The sequence below is a fragment of the Zalophus californianus genome, chromosome 3, assembly GCF_009762305.2.
Source record: "Zalophus californianus isolate mZalCal1 chromosome 3, mZalCal1.pri.v2, whole genome shotgun sequence".
In the NCBI taxonomy this organism is placed as follows: domain Eukaryota; kingdom Metazoa; phylum Chordata; class Mammalia; order Carnivora; family Otariidae; genus Zalophus; species Zalophus californianus.
This window is the reverse complement of record NC_045597.1, coordinates 165,695,977-165,708,537: the sequence shown is the minus strand read 5'-3', so window position 1 is coordinate 165,708,537 and position 12,561 is coordinate 165,695,977.

Genomic DNA, 12,561 nt, shown 5'->3' with positions numbered 1-12,561 from the left:
TTGCTGCTATGAACATTGAGGTGCAGGTGCCCCTTCTTTTTTTTTAAGATTTTATTTATTTATTCAAGAGAGAGAGAATGAGAGATAGAGAGCATGAGAGGGAAGAGGGTCCGAGGGAGAAGCAGACTCCCTGCCGAGCAGGGAGCCCGATGTGGGACTCGATCCCGGGACTCCAGGATCATGACCTGAGCTGAAGGCAGTCGCTTAACCAACTGAGCCACCCAGGCGCCCAGCAGGTGCCCCTTCTTTTCACTACATCTCTATCTTTGGGATAAATGCCCAGTAGTGCAACTGCTGGGTCGTAGAGTAACTCTATTTATAACTTCCTGAGGACCCTCCATACTGTTTTCCAGAGTGGCTATAGCAGCTTGCATTCCTACCAATAGTATAAGAGGGTTCCCCTTTCTCCACATCCTCGCCAACATTTGTTGTCAAAAAAAAAAAAGAAAAAAAGAAAGAAAAAAAGAAATCTTGTCACATGCTACTGCATGAATGGACTTGAAGAAGATTGTGCTAAGAGAAATAAGCCAGTAACAAAAATGACAAATCTTATATTATCTCACCACTATGAAATATCAAAGTTATGAAAATTATGGAAAGAAAAGAAGGGAGGGGATATTAGTGTTTGTTGGTTACAGGACTACAAGATGAAAAGTTTTAGAGAGCTGTTGAACAACAATGTAAGTATACTTAACACTGATTAACCAAATGCCTAAAAATACTTAAGATGGTACATTTAATGCTATGTACTTTTTACACAATGAAAAAATAATTTTTTAAAAAAGAAAAGCATAAAGGACATAGAACAATGGGATAATGAACTGTGAAGACTCTGCCTCATGGGCTCCAAGCTATAGCTTGGTGCCAGGGACAAGAAGCAAGTAGCCACCATAGCATGAGTCCTGAGATTCCGGATTTCCCTAGAGATCTCCAGACTCTGTGGGATGAGATTTTACATGGCAGGGGAACCAGGCTTAGCCCAGAGTGTGCCCAAACTTTTCAAATTCTCCAATCATAAGTTCATATTTCTTACCTACCTTGCTTCACTCATTCCCTCCCCAAAAAACCTCCATTAAGGTTCCCACCAGCCATTGCCTTCTCTCTCTCTGCCTGCTGATCTTGCAGACTACTTCCCTTGTTGCTCTGCCTGGCCCGCAATGCTGCCAGTCCACAATTATAATAAAAATATTCTTCCTTCATGACAGTCATGTTCATGTCTCTGTCTCTTATTGTTTCTGCTCAAAACAAGTCCAGAGTACATTATTAGAACAATTGGTGCAGTCAGCAGGTGGTTTCTCCAGAAGGAGACGATAAGCCCTTGGACTGCTTGGACTCACCAACTGGACCCAACAGCTGTGGCCACAGCCTAAGGGGCACCACTGGTTGTTGGCACACTTGCTGCCTAATGGCTAGTGCATTTGTTGTTTTCGTCGGGTATTGCCAAAAAATTACTAGCAGGAGAAAAATTGGAAAATTCACAAACATGTGGAAAATAAGCCCCAATTCCGGAACAACCAATGGGTCAAAGAGGAAATCAAAAGGGAAATCACAAAGTATCTTGAGACAAATGAAAATAAAAATGCAACATAACAAAGCTTATGAGATATAGCGAAAGCAATCCTAAGAGGGGCATTTCTAACACTAAATGCCTATGTTAGAATAAAGAAAGATCTCAAATAAGCAACCTAACTTTAATCCAAGGAACAATAGAGAGAGGAACGCACTAAACCCAAAGTTAACAGAAGAAGGAAACAATACAGATTTGAACAGGTCAATGAAGTAGAAACTAGAAAGATAATAGGAAAAAAAATCAATAAAATTAGAGTTGATGTTTTGAAAATAGACAAAATGGGCAAAACTTTAGTTAAACTAACAGAGAAAAAAAGCCAGGACTCAAAATCAGAGATGAAAAAGGAGTCACTGTAACTGGTATGAGTGAAATACAGAGGATTATAAGCGACTACTAAAATAATTTATATGTCCACAAACTGGATATCTAAAAGAAATGGATAAGTTATAAGTTTGTACCCCCTTGCTTACCTGCTTCACCCATTCCTTCCCAAGAAGCACTTCCACAAAGGCTCCCAGAGACAGTTCTCCCTCGGTCTCTCTGCCCGCTGGATGCTTCTCCGGTCGCCCGGCCAGGACTGCCAGTGTCTCTTGTTTCCAGGGGACCATGACGATAATAGAAAACATTTTCCTTCAATTGCAATCATTTTGGTGTTTGTGTGTCTTACTATTTCTCCTCAAAACGAGTCCAGAGCATGTTTTTAGAACAATTGGTGCTGCTAGCAGAATAGTTTGCACCAGATGGACATGCTACATCTATCCTGGACTGCTTGGGCTCATCAACTGGACCCACAAGCAGGGGCCACTGCCTAAAGGGATCTGCTAGTCATTTGCCAACCTTGTCACTTGATGGCTAGGGCATTGGGTTGATTTTCACAGAATATTACCATGATTTCCCAGCCTAAAATTGAGAAGCTCCAAAAGTTGACTGCGCGAGCTACCACGCAGAGAGCCGCTTAGGGTGCCCCCCACACCCCGTGCTCCCCGCCCTGGGTCCTGCGCACAGATCTGCATAAGGTGCCCAGAACATTGTCACAAGTGATGCAGAGGCTACAGGGTCAAGAGTCTGAGACTTAGTGCTCAAGCTTTTCTCCACACTATGTGCTCCCGGGAGCTCTTGAAAAACCACTTTTCACTTTCTCTTTTTCTGAGTCAAATACCAGCTTCTGCCGAGAGGTGAGGGAATGCCCTCCCTACTATTCCTTCAAGCATCTGGGACAGTTTCTGTGCTGGTGTACAACCTCTTAAGGAGCTCGAGCCCAATGTGGTCAGGATTGGTACTTCAACCCAGAGGTATATAAGGAGTTTGTTTATGAAGAAATAAAGACACTCTTAAACAAAAATGGAGCTTGGGGCTAGTAGACCTGCCTGCAAGAAGTGTTCAAAGTTTTCTTTAGAGGAAAGCCTGGCTGGCTCCTTTCATAGAGCACGGGACCCTTGATCTCAGGGTTGTGAGTTCGAGCCCCAGCTGGACGTACAGGTTACTTAAAAATAAAATCTTTATGGGTGCCTGGGTGACTCAGTCGTTAAGCATCTGCCTTGGGCTCAGGTCATGATCCCAGGGTCCTGGGATCGAGCCCCACATCGGGCTCCCTGCTCCGCGGGAAGCCTGCTTCTCCCTCTCCCACTCCCCCTGCTTGTGTTCCCTCTCTCGCTCTGTCTCTCTCTGTCAAATAAATAAATAAAATCTTTTTAAAAAAATGCAGTCTGAGGGAGTTAGATAATTGCATGAATGAAAAATTCGTGTGATTGCTTGCCATTCTTATTCTAAAATGTTTGATAATTTTAATTCTCCTCCACTCTCTTCCCACCTTGGTCAACCCATTTCTTTTTTTTTTAAATTTTTTATTGTTATGTTAATCACCATATATTACATCATTTGTTTTGGTGTAGTGTTCCATGATTCATTGTTTGTTCATAAAGTCAACCCATTTCTATTGTGCATTTAGGAGCTGGTGTGCTTTCTTGCTTATATCTGAACAATTATGTGTAAGACAGCACCCCAGAAACAAAACCTGGTTCTATGCAAGGGCTAGTCCAGTCAATAAACTTTTCACAAGAAAAAGCTATCATTAATTAATTAATTAAAATTTTAAAAATAGGGGCACCTGGCCGGCCCAGTCGATAGAGCATGTGACTCCTGATCTTAGGGTCATGAGTTCAAACCCCACATTGGGCATAGAGATCACTTAAAAAATAAATAAAGATTTTTTTAAGAAGTGAACGAATGGAGAAAAATATACCAGCTACCCTTAACCAAAAGAAAACAAGGGTAGCTATATTTATTTCAGACAGAATGGACTTCAAAGCAAGAAAATTTATCAGGGATAAAGAAGGGTACTAGGGGTCAATTCTCCAAGAAGATGTAACAACCCTTAATGAGTATGTACCTAACACCAGAACATTAAACTATGTGAAGCAAAAACTAATAGAACAGCAAAGAAAAATCAATTAATCCACTATCATAGTTGGATACTTCAACATCCCTCCATCAGAAATGGACAGATACAGCAGGCAGAAAATCAGTAGGGACATAGTTGAACTCAACAACACCATCAATCAGCTGGATATAATCAACATCTATAGACAACTTCATCCAACACCAGCATACGCATTCTCCTCCAGTTCACATGAAACACTGACCAAGAGGGACGCCTGGAGGGCTAAGTCGGTTAAGTGTCTGCCTTCAGCTCAGCTCACGATCTCAGGATTGTGGGATCAAGTCCTGCATTGGTCTTCCTGCTTCTCCCTCTCTCTGCTGCTCCCCCCTGTTTGTGCTCTCCTTCTCTCTCTCTCTGACAAATATTAAAGTAAAATAATAAAATAAAATAAAATAACATTGACCAAGACAGATCATATTCTGAGCTATAAAACATACCTTACTAAACTCAAAAGAATAGAAATTATGTAGTGTCTGCTCTCAGACCACAATGGAATTAAACTGGAAATCAATTACAAAGATAACTGGAAAATTAGGAAGTGTGGGGAAATTAAAAAATACACTTCTAGCCTTTCTGTGCTACCCAGAGTAAGGGATCCATACAGCATTGTTCTGGGTTTCTATTGTAACCTATAGGGAAAAAATTCATGATGTCTGGAGCCCTTGATGTCCTGAAAATGAAGGAGGAGGATGTCTTCAAATTCCTTGCAGTACAAACCCACTTAGGTGGCACCAACCATGATTTCCAAATGGAACAGTACATCTATAAAAGGAAAAGCGACAGCATCTTCATCCTAAGTCTGAAGAGAAGCTGAAAGGAGCTTCTGCGGGCAGCTTGTGCCCTTAAAAACCCAGCTGATGTCAGTCATATCATCCAGGAGTCCTGGCCAGTAGGCTGTGCTGAAGTTGCTGCTGTCCGGGGCCACTCCTATTGCTGGTGCTTCACTCCTGGAACACTCACTAACCAGCTCCAGACAGCCTTCTGGAAGCCACGACTTACGGTGCTTACTGAATTCAGGGCTGATCACCAGCCTCTCACGGAGGCGTCTTTTTTTTTTCTTAGAGAAAGAGGGCGGGTTGGGGCAGAGGGAGAGAGAAAATCCTGAAGCAGAATCCCCACTGAACATGGAGCTGGACGCACGATCTCACCACCCTGAGGTCATGACCAGAGCTGCAACTAAGAGTCGGACGCTCAATCAACCAAGCCAGGCGCCCCATCATAGAGGTGTCTTATGGTCACCCACCTCCCACCGCTCTGTGTAACACAGACTCTCCTCTGAGCTAAATAGTGTTGCCACCCCTACAAACTAGAGAGCTCACTCAGTGAGTCTGATGTGGTGGATGCTGACCCAGGAAATTCTATGCATGCACAGCGCTACTTCCCGTAAACACCCATGGGAGGTCATACATGATCTCTACCCCTACAGAGATCCTGAAGAGATTGGAAAAGAAAAGCGGGCCACTGATGAAAAGGCTGTGACCAGGGAGAACTTTCTGGGTGAATAGATTTCTCCAGGTCCCGAATTTGCTGCTATTCAACCTAAGGTCACAGATGGGTCTGAGGGTCCCTCTGTACCTCTTCAACAGTCCCCTCAGGAAGACTGTAGCACACAGCCGGCCACTGAGGGCTGGTCTGTGGCTCCCACTGCTCAGGCCACTGAATGGGTAGGAACAGCCACTGAGGCTACTTTGCCTATTCTTCCACAGACTCGTAAACAGAAAATGTAACTAAGGTTGACAGAAAAATCAACTGTTTCTAAAAAAAAAAATGAAAAAAAAAACAACAACAAACAAACCCCACATTTCTAAATAACACATGGGTCAGAGAAGAAATCTCAAGAGAAATTTGAAAATATTTTGAACTAAATGAAAATGAAAACACAACATACCACTATTTGAGTGATGCAGTGAGATCAGAGCTCGGGGAGAAATGTATACAATTGAATGCATTAGTTAGAAGAAGAGAAAGATCTAAAATCAGCGATCTAAGTTTCCACTTTAGGAAACTAGAAAAAGAAGAGCAAATTAAATCCAAAGTAAGCAGAATAAAATAAATCATAAGAATTAGATCAGAAATCAGTGAGTATGGAATCAGGAAAACAGTAGAGTTGGAGTCCAAATTCAGGTGTAAATGACTTCGGAATGGCCCTACTCTGTGTGCCCCAGTTAAAGATGATTTGAGTCAAGCTCCGAACTAGTGCTTTTTACCAATTTTGAAGGCTGGATGCTTTACTTATTCAGCAGAACCCACCGTTTGAGTCACCTCATCAGTGCCTTTCTGCTCTGATGCATACATGCTTACGTGGATCTAGAAAACCACGGGGCACTTGCCGGAAAATGTATGCAGAAGGCAATGAAGGCACTTCTGGGAGAAAAGTGATCCTAATGAGGAAGGGAGCAGAGATGATGAGGTTTGTCAAATTACACAGACTTAGTCCTTCACAAAGGAAGGAGCCTGAAGAAGCTGGAAAGACTAGGAGACAGGGCTTCGATATGTGCCCGAAGATGTGGCACATAAGTAGCCCTGCTTTCCTACCATATCCCTAACAGACAGACAGAGGCAGCATTCTCTACACCTGCCACCTGACACAGATCAGACTTCTCAGCTCCTTGGAAAGTGCCTGTTTGTAGGTTATGGGAAGGTTCACATCCTGGTGCAGGCCAGCAGTGTGCCTGGAGGAGAGCCTATGCCTAGTGTATGGAGACAGAGGAGAAAGTAGTTGCTGGAGAAAGGTGAGCAGTTCTGAGCCAAAGTGGTGGTTTTCAAAAAAGACAGCCCAGAGTAGGAGAGGGAGACCATGGCTAAAGCCAAGGTTTGTTTTTTTGTTTGTTTGTTTGTTTTGTTTCTTTTAAGTCAAGTATTTTTGTAATATTTTATTTATTTATTTATTTGAGAGAGAGAATGAGATAGAGCATGAGAGGGGGGAGGGTCAGAGGGAGAAGCAAACTCCCTGCTGAGCAGGGAGCCCGATGCGGGACTCGATCCCGGGACTCCAGGATCATGACCTGAGCCAAAGGCAGTCGCTTAACCAACTGACCCACCCAGGCACTCTTAAGCCAAGTTTTTTAATTTTTTATTGTTATGTTAATCACCATACATTACATCATTAGTTTTGGATGTAGTGTTCCATGATTCATTGTGCATAACACCCAGTGCTCCACGCAGAACGTGCCCTCTTTAATACCCATCACCAGGCTAACCCATCCCCCCACCCCCCTCCCCTCTAGAACCCTCAGTTTGTTTTTCAGAGTCCACCGTCTCTCATGGTTGGTCTCCCCCTCCGATTTCCCCCCCTTCATTCTTCCCCTCCTGTTATCTTCTTCTTCTTTTTTTTCTTAACATATATTGCATTATTTGTTTCAGAGGTACAGATCTGTGATTCAACAGTCTTACACAATTCACAGCACCCGCCATAGCACATACCCTCCCCCATGTCTATCACCCAGCCACCCCATCCCTCCCACCCCCCCACCACTCCAGCAACACTCAGTTTGTTTCCTGAGATTAAGAATTCCTCATATCAGTGAGGTCATATGATACATGTCTTTCTCTGATTGACTTATTTCACTCAGCATAACACCCTCCAGTTCCATCCACGTCATTGCAAATGGCAAGATCTCATTCCTTTTGATGGCTGCATAATATTCCATTGTGTATATATACCACATCTTCTTTATCCATTCATCTGTCGATGGACATACCCTTAAGCCAAGTTTTAATTAATCAGTTTGGTTGTTAAGCAGATGTTGACACTCTTGGCCGCTCCATGAAGTCGAGTTGGGCTTCTGCCCCATTGGGAATGGGAACCAGTAAAACCCACAGGAAATACGTGTATTACCTCACTTAATATTTGCAACAACCCCACCTCCCCTTTGTAGGTTTATAAAAAGAAATGAGGCTCAAAGAGGATCAAGAACTTGCCAAATTCATAACACAATTAAAAAATTAAATGAGGAAGTCACATGGAGGCAGCAACATGGAGGAGTAAGAAGCTCTGGAACCTCCTTCCCCCCAAAACACACTGGTTCATCAATAATCCCCTTTGTGAGAAATCAGAAACTAGTGGAAAGGCTCCCACCCCTGGAGAGAATAAAGCCACTCTCCTCAAAGCTGGTGAGGAGATTCAGGACAGAGACACTGCCCCCTGTACAGTGCCATATGATCAGAAAGAAACCCCTTAGCTCCCAGTTTTGCCCAGCTCCCAAGTTTCCCAAGGGGGTTCCCCAAAGACCAGCTTCTGTCTGCCAGTCTTGAGGCTCTGACCAGTCTGGCACAGTTTAGCATCCCAGGGGAGAATGGAAGTGGAAGCTTGGGCTGGAAAACATTGTAATTCCTGTCTTAGTCCAATCAGGCTGTGGTCACAGAATCACAGACTGGGTGGCTTGTAAACAACAGAAATGTATTTTTCACAGTTGTGGAATCTGGGGAGTCCAGATCAAGGTGCTGGCTAATTAGGTGTCTGATGAGAGCCCACTTCCTGGTTCTTGGACAGTCATCTTTTCTCTGTGTTCTCACATGTCAGAGATGGGGCAGAGGAGCTCTCTTGGGGCAACAATTTTAAGGGCGTTAACCCCATTAATGAGCGTTCAGCTCTCATGATCTAATCACCTCCCAAAGGTCCCACCTCCAAGTACCATCTCAATGGGAGTTAGGTTTCAACATATGAATTTGGGGGGGCCACAAAAATTCAATCCATAGCATTCTGCCTCTGGACTCCAAAGATTCGTATCCTTACCAAATGTTAGGTCCAAAGTCTAAATCCAAAATTTCCTCTAAATACCATCTAAATCAGCGTGAGGCAAATTCCTCTCCAACTGTGAACTTGTGAAATCAAACATGTTGAGTGTTGCTAAAATACAATGGTGAGACAGGCATAGGGTAGATATTCCCATTCCAAAAGGGAGAAATAGGAAAGAAGGAAGGAGTGATGGTTTCCAAGGAAGTGCAAAATCCAACAGGGCAAACAACATTAAAACTGAAGGCTCGTGAATAATCTTTGGCTCCATGCTCTGCCCACGAGGCCAACTGGATCCACCGGAGTGATAGTCCTGCCTTACTGGGAAATAAATAAAATGGAGACTAGAAAGACAACAGAAAATAAGAATGAAACTTGGAGTTGAAGTTTCAAAGAGATAAACAAAATTTATCAACCTTTAGCTAGACTAACCAAGAAAAAGACAGGACTCAAAGTTATAGATGAAAGAGGAGACATTGCAACTGACACCACAGAAATATAAAGGGTCTTAAGAGGTGACTATGAACAATTATATGCCAACAAATTGGATAATCTAGAAGAAATGGATAAATTCCTAGAAAAATAGTCTCTCAAGACTGAATCATGATGAAATCAAAACCCTGAACAACTAATAATGACTCAGGTGATTGAAGAAATAATCCCCAACCTTCCAACCAAGACAAGCACAAACCAAATGGTTTCACTGGTGAATTCAACCAAACATCTAAAGAAGAATTAACACCAGTTCTTCTTAAACTCCTCCAAAAATTTGAAGAAGAGGGAACACTCTCAAACTCATTTAATGAGGCCAGCATTATCACGATTCCAAAGCCAGTTCTCACTATGAGAAAAGGAAACTAGAGGCCAATATCCCTGATGAATATAGATGTAAAAATTCTCAACAAAATTCTACTGAACCAAATTTAACTACACATTAAAGGGATCATACACTAAGATCAAGTGGGATTTATCCTTGGGATAAAAGGATGTTTCAACATATGCAAATCAGTTAACATGATGCACCACAGTAATAGAATGAAGGATGAAAATCATATCCTCTCAAAAGAGAAGAACAAATTTCACAAAACTTCAACACCTTTTCATGATAAAAGCTCTTAAAAACTGGGTATAGAATGAACATATTTCAACATAATAAAGACCCCAATGACAAACCCACAACTAACCTCATACTCAACAATGAAAGATTTCCTCAAAAATAAGGAACAAGACAAGGGTGCCCACTCTCACTACTCATATTCAGCATAGTACTAGAAGTCCTAGCCAGAGTAATGAGGCAAAAATAAATAGATGGATGAGAGATAGATAGATCAATCAGTGGCGTCCAAGTCAGAAAGGAAGAAGTTAGATTGTCTCTGTTTGCAGATGACATGGTCTTATACACAGAAAACTGCAAAGACTCCATTGAAAAAACGGTCAGAACTAATCAACATATTCAGTAAAGTTGCATGATACAAAATCAATGTATGAAAATTTTTTGCATTTCTATACACTGACAATGAAATATCTTTTTAAAAAGATTTTATTTATTTATTTGAGAGAGAAGGAGGGAGAGAGAGAGAGTGAGAGAGCACAAGCAGGGCCGGGGAAGAGGGAGAAGCAGACTCCCCACTGAAAGGAGAGCCCAATGTAGGACTCAAACCCATGCCCTAAGATCACGACCTGTGCCAAAAGCAGACACTTAACCACTGAGCCACCCAGGTGCCCCAACAATAAAATATCTAAAAGAAAAATAAACAATCTCATTTACAATAGATTCGAAAGGAATAAAATATTTTTTAAAAAAGAATAACATATTTATGAATAAATTTAACCAAGGAGGTGAAATATCTGTACAATGAAAACCATAAGATACTGATAAAAGAAATTGAGAAAAAATGCAAATTAATGGGAAAACATCCCATGTTCATAGATAGAAAGAAATAATATTATTAAAATGTCCATACTACCCAAAATCATCTATGACTTTAATTTACATTTTTGAGATTTGATTTTATTTTAGGTGCACCTGTGTGGTTCAGTCAGTTAAGCATCTGACTCTTGGATTCTCCTCAGGTCATGATCTCAGGGTCACAGGATCAAGCCTCAAGTCAGGCTTCAGGCTCAACGTGGTCTGCTTGGGGTTCTCTCTCTCTCCCTTTCCCTCTGCCCCTCCCCCTGCTCATACTCTCGCTAAGATTTTTTTCTTTTTTTGACAGAGAAAGAGAGAGCACAAGCAGAGGGAGCTGCAGACAGAGGAAGAGGGAGAAACAGGCTCCCCACTGAGCAAGGAGCCAGATGTGGGGCTCAATCCCAGGACCCTGGGATCATGACCTGAGCCAAAGGCAGATGCTTAACTGATTGAGCCACCCAGGTGCCTCCCATTTTTTTAAGATTTTTTTCTCGCTAAATAAATATTCTTTTTAAGTAGGCTCCACAGCCAGCATGGAGCCCAATGAGGGGCTTGAACTCATAACCTTGAACTGAGATCAAGAGGCAGACGCTTAACCAACTGTGCTACCCAGATGCCCCTTTAAGATTTTATTAAGTAATCTCCACACCCAACATGGGGCTTGAACTCATGATCCCAAGATCAAGAGTCACTTGTTCTACCAACTGAGCCAGCCAGGCACCCCCAAATCATCCAAAGATTTAATGAAATCCTGATCAAAATTCCAATTTTATTTTTCACAGGGTAAGCAATCCTAAAATTCATTTTAGGATTTTAGAACAAAAGACCTCGGATAGCCAAAGCAATCTTGAGAAAGAACAAAGCTGGAGGCATCACACGTCCTGATTTAAACTATGCCACAAAGCTATGAAAATCATATGGTACTGGCATAAAAACCGATACATAGACCAATAGAATAAATTCAAGAGCACTGTAATCAATCCAGGCATATACGGTCAATTAATATTTGACAATGGAGTCCAGAACTGAATAGGGAAAAGATAAGCTTTTTAATAAATGGTGTCAGGAACACTGGATATTCACATAAAAGAATGAAATTGCACCATCTTACAGCAGTCACAAAACTTAACTTAAAATGGATGAAAGACTTAAACGTAAGACTTGAAGCAATAACACTTCTAGAAGAGAACATAGGAAAAAAGCTCCTTGACGTTCGTCTTGGATATGACACCAAAAGCACAAGAAACAAAAGCAAAAATAAACAAATGGGGCTAACATCAAACTAAAAAGCTTCTGCACAGCAAAAGATAAAATCAACAGAATGAAAAGGCAGCCTATGGAATGGGAGAAAATATTTGCAAACCATCCATCTGAGAAAGGGTTAATATCAAAAATATATAAGGAACTCCCACAGCTCAATAGCAAAAGAAACAAATAACCTGATTTTAAAATGCGCAAAGGACTTGAATACACATTTCTCCAAAGAAAGCGTACAAATGGCCAACAAGTATATGAAAAAATGCTCAACATCAACAAGTATATGAAAAGATGCTCAATCATCACAAATCAGAGCCACAATGGAATAGCACCTCACATTTGTCAGGATGGCTGTTATCAAAATAACAAAAGATAACAAGTGTTGACAAGGATTTGGAGAAATTAGAACCCTTGAACACTGTCAAATGGTGCAGCCACTATGGAAAACAGTATCGACGTTCCTCAAAAAATTAGAAATAAGAACTACCATGGGCGCCTGGATGGCTCAGTCGTTAAGCGTCTGCCTTCGACTCAGGTCATGATCCCAGGGTCCTGGGATGGAGCCCCACAACGGGCTCCCTGCTCAGCAGGAAGCCTGCTTCTCCCTCTCCCACTCCCCCTGCTTGTGTTCCTGCTCTCGCTGTCTCTCT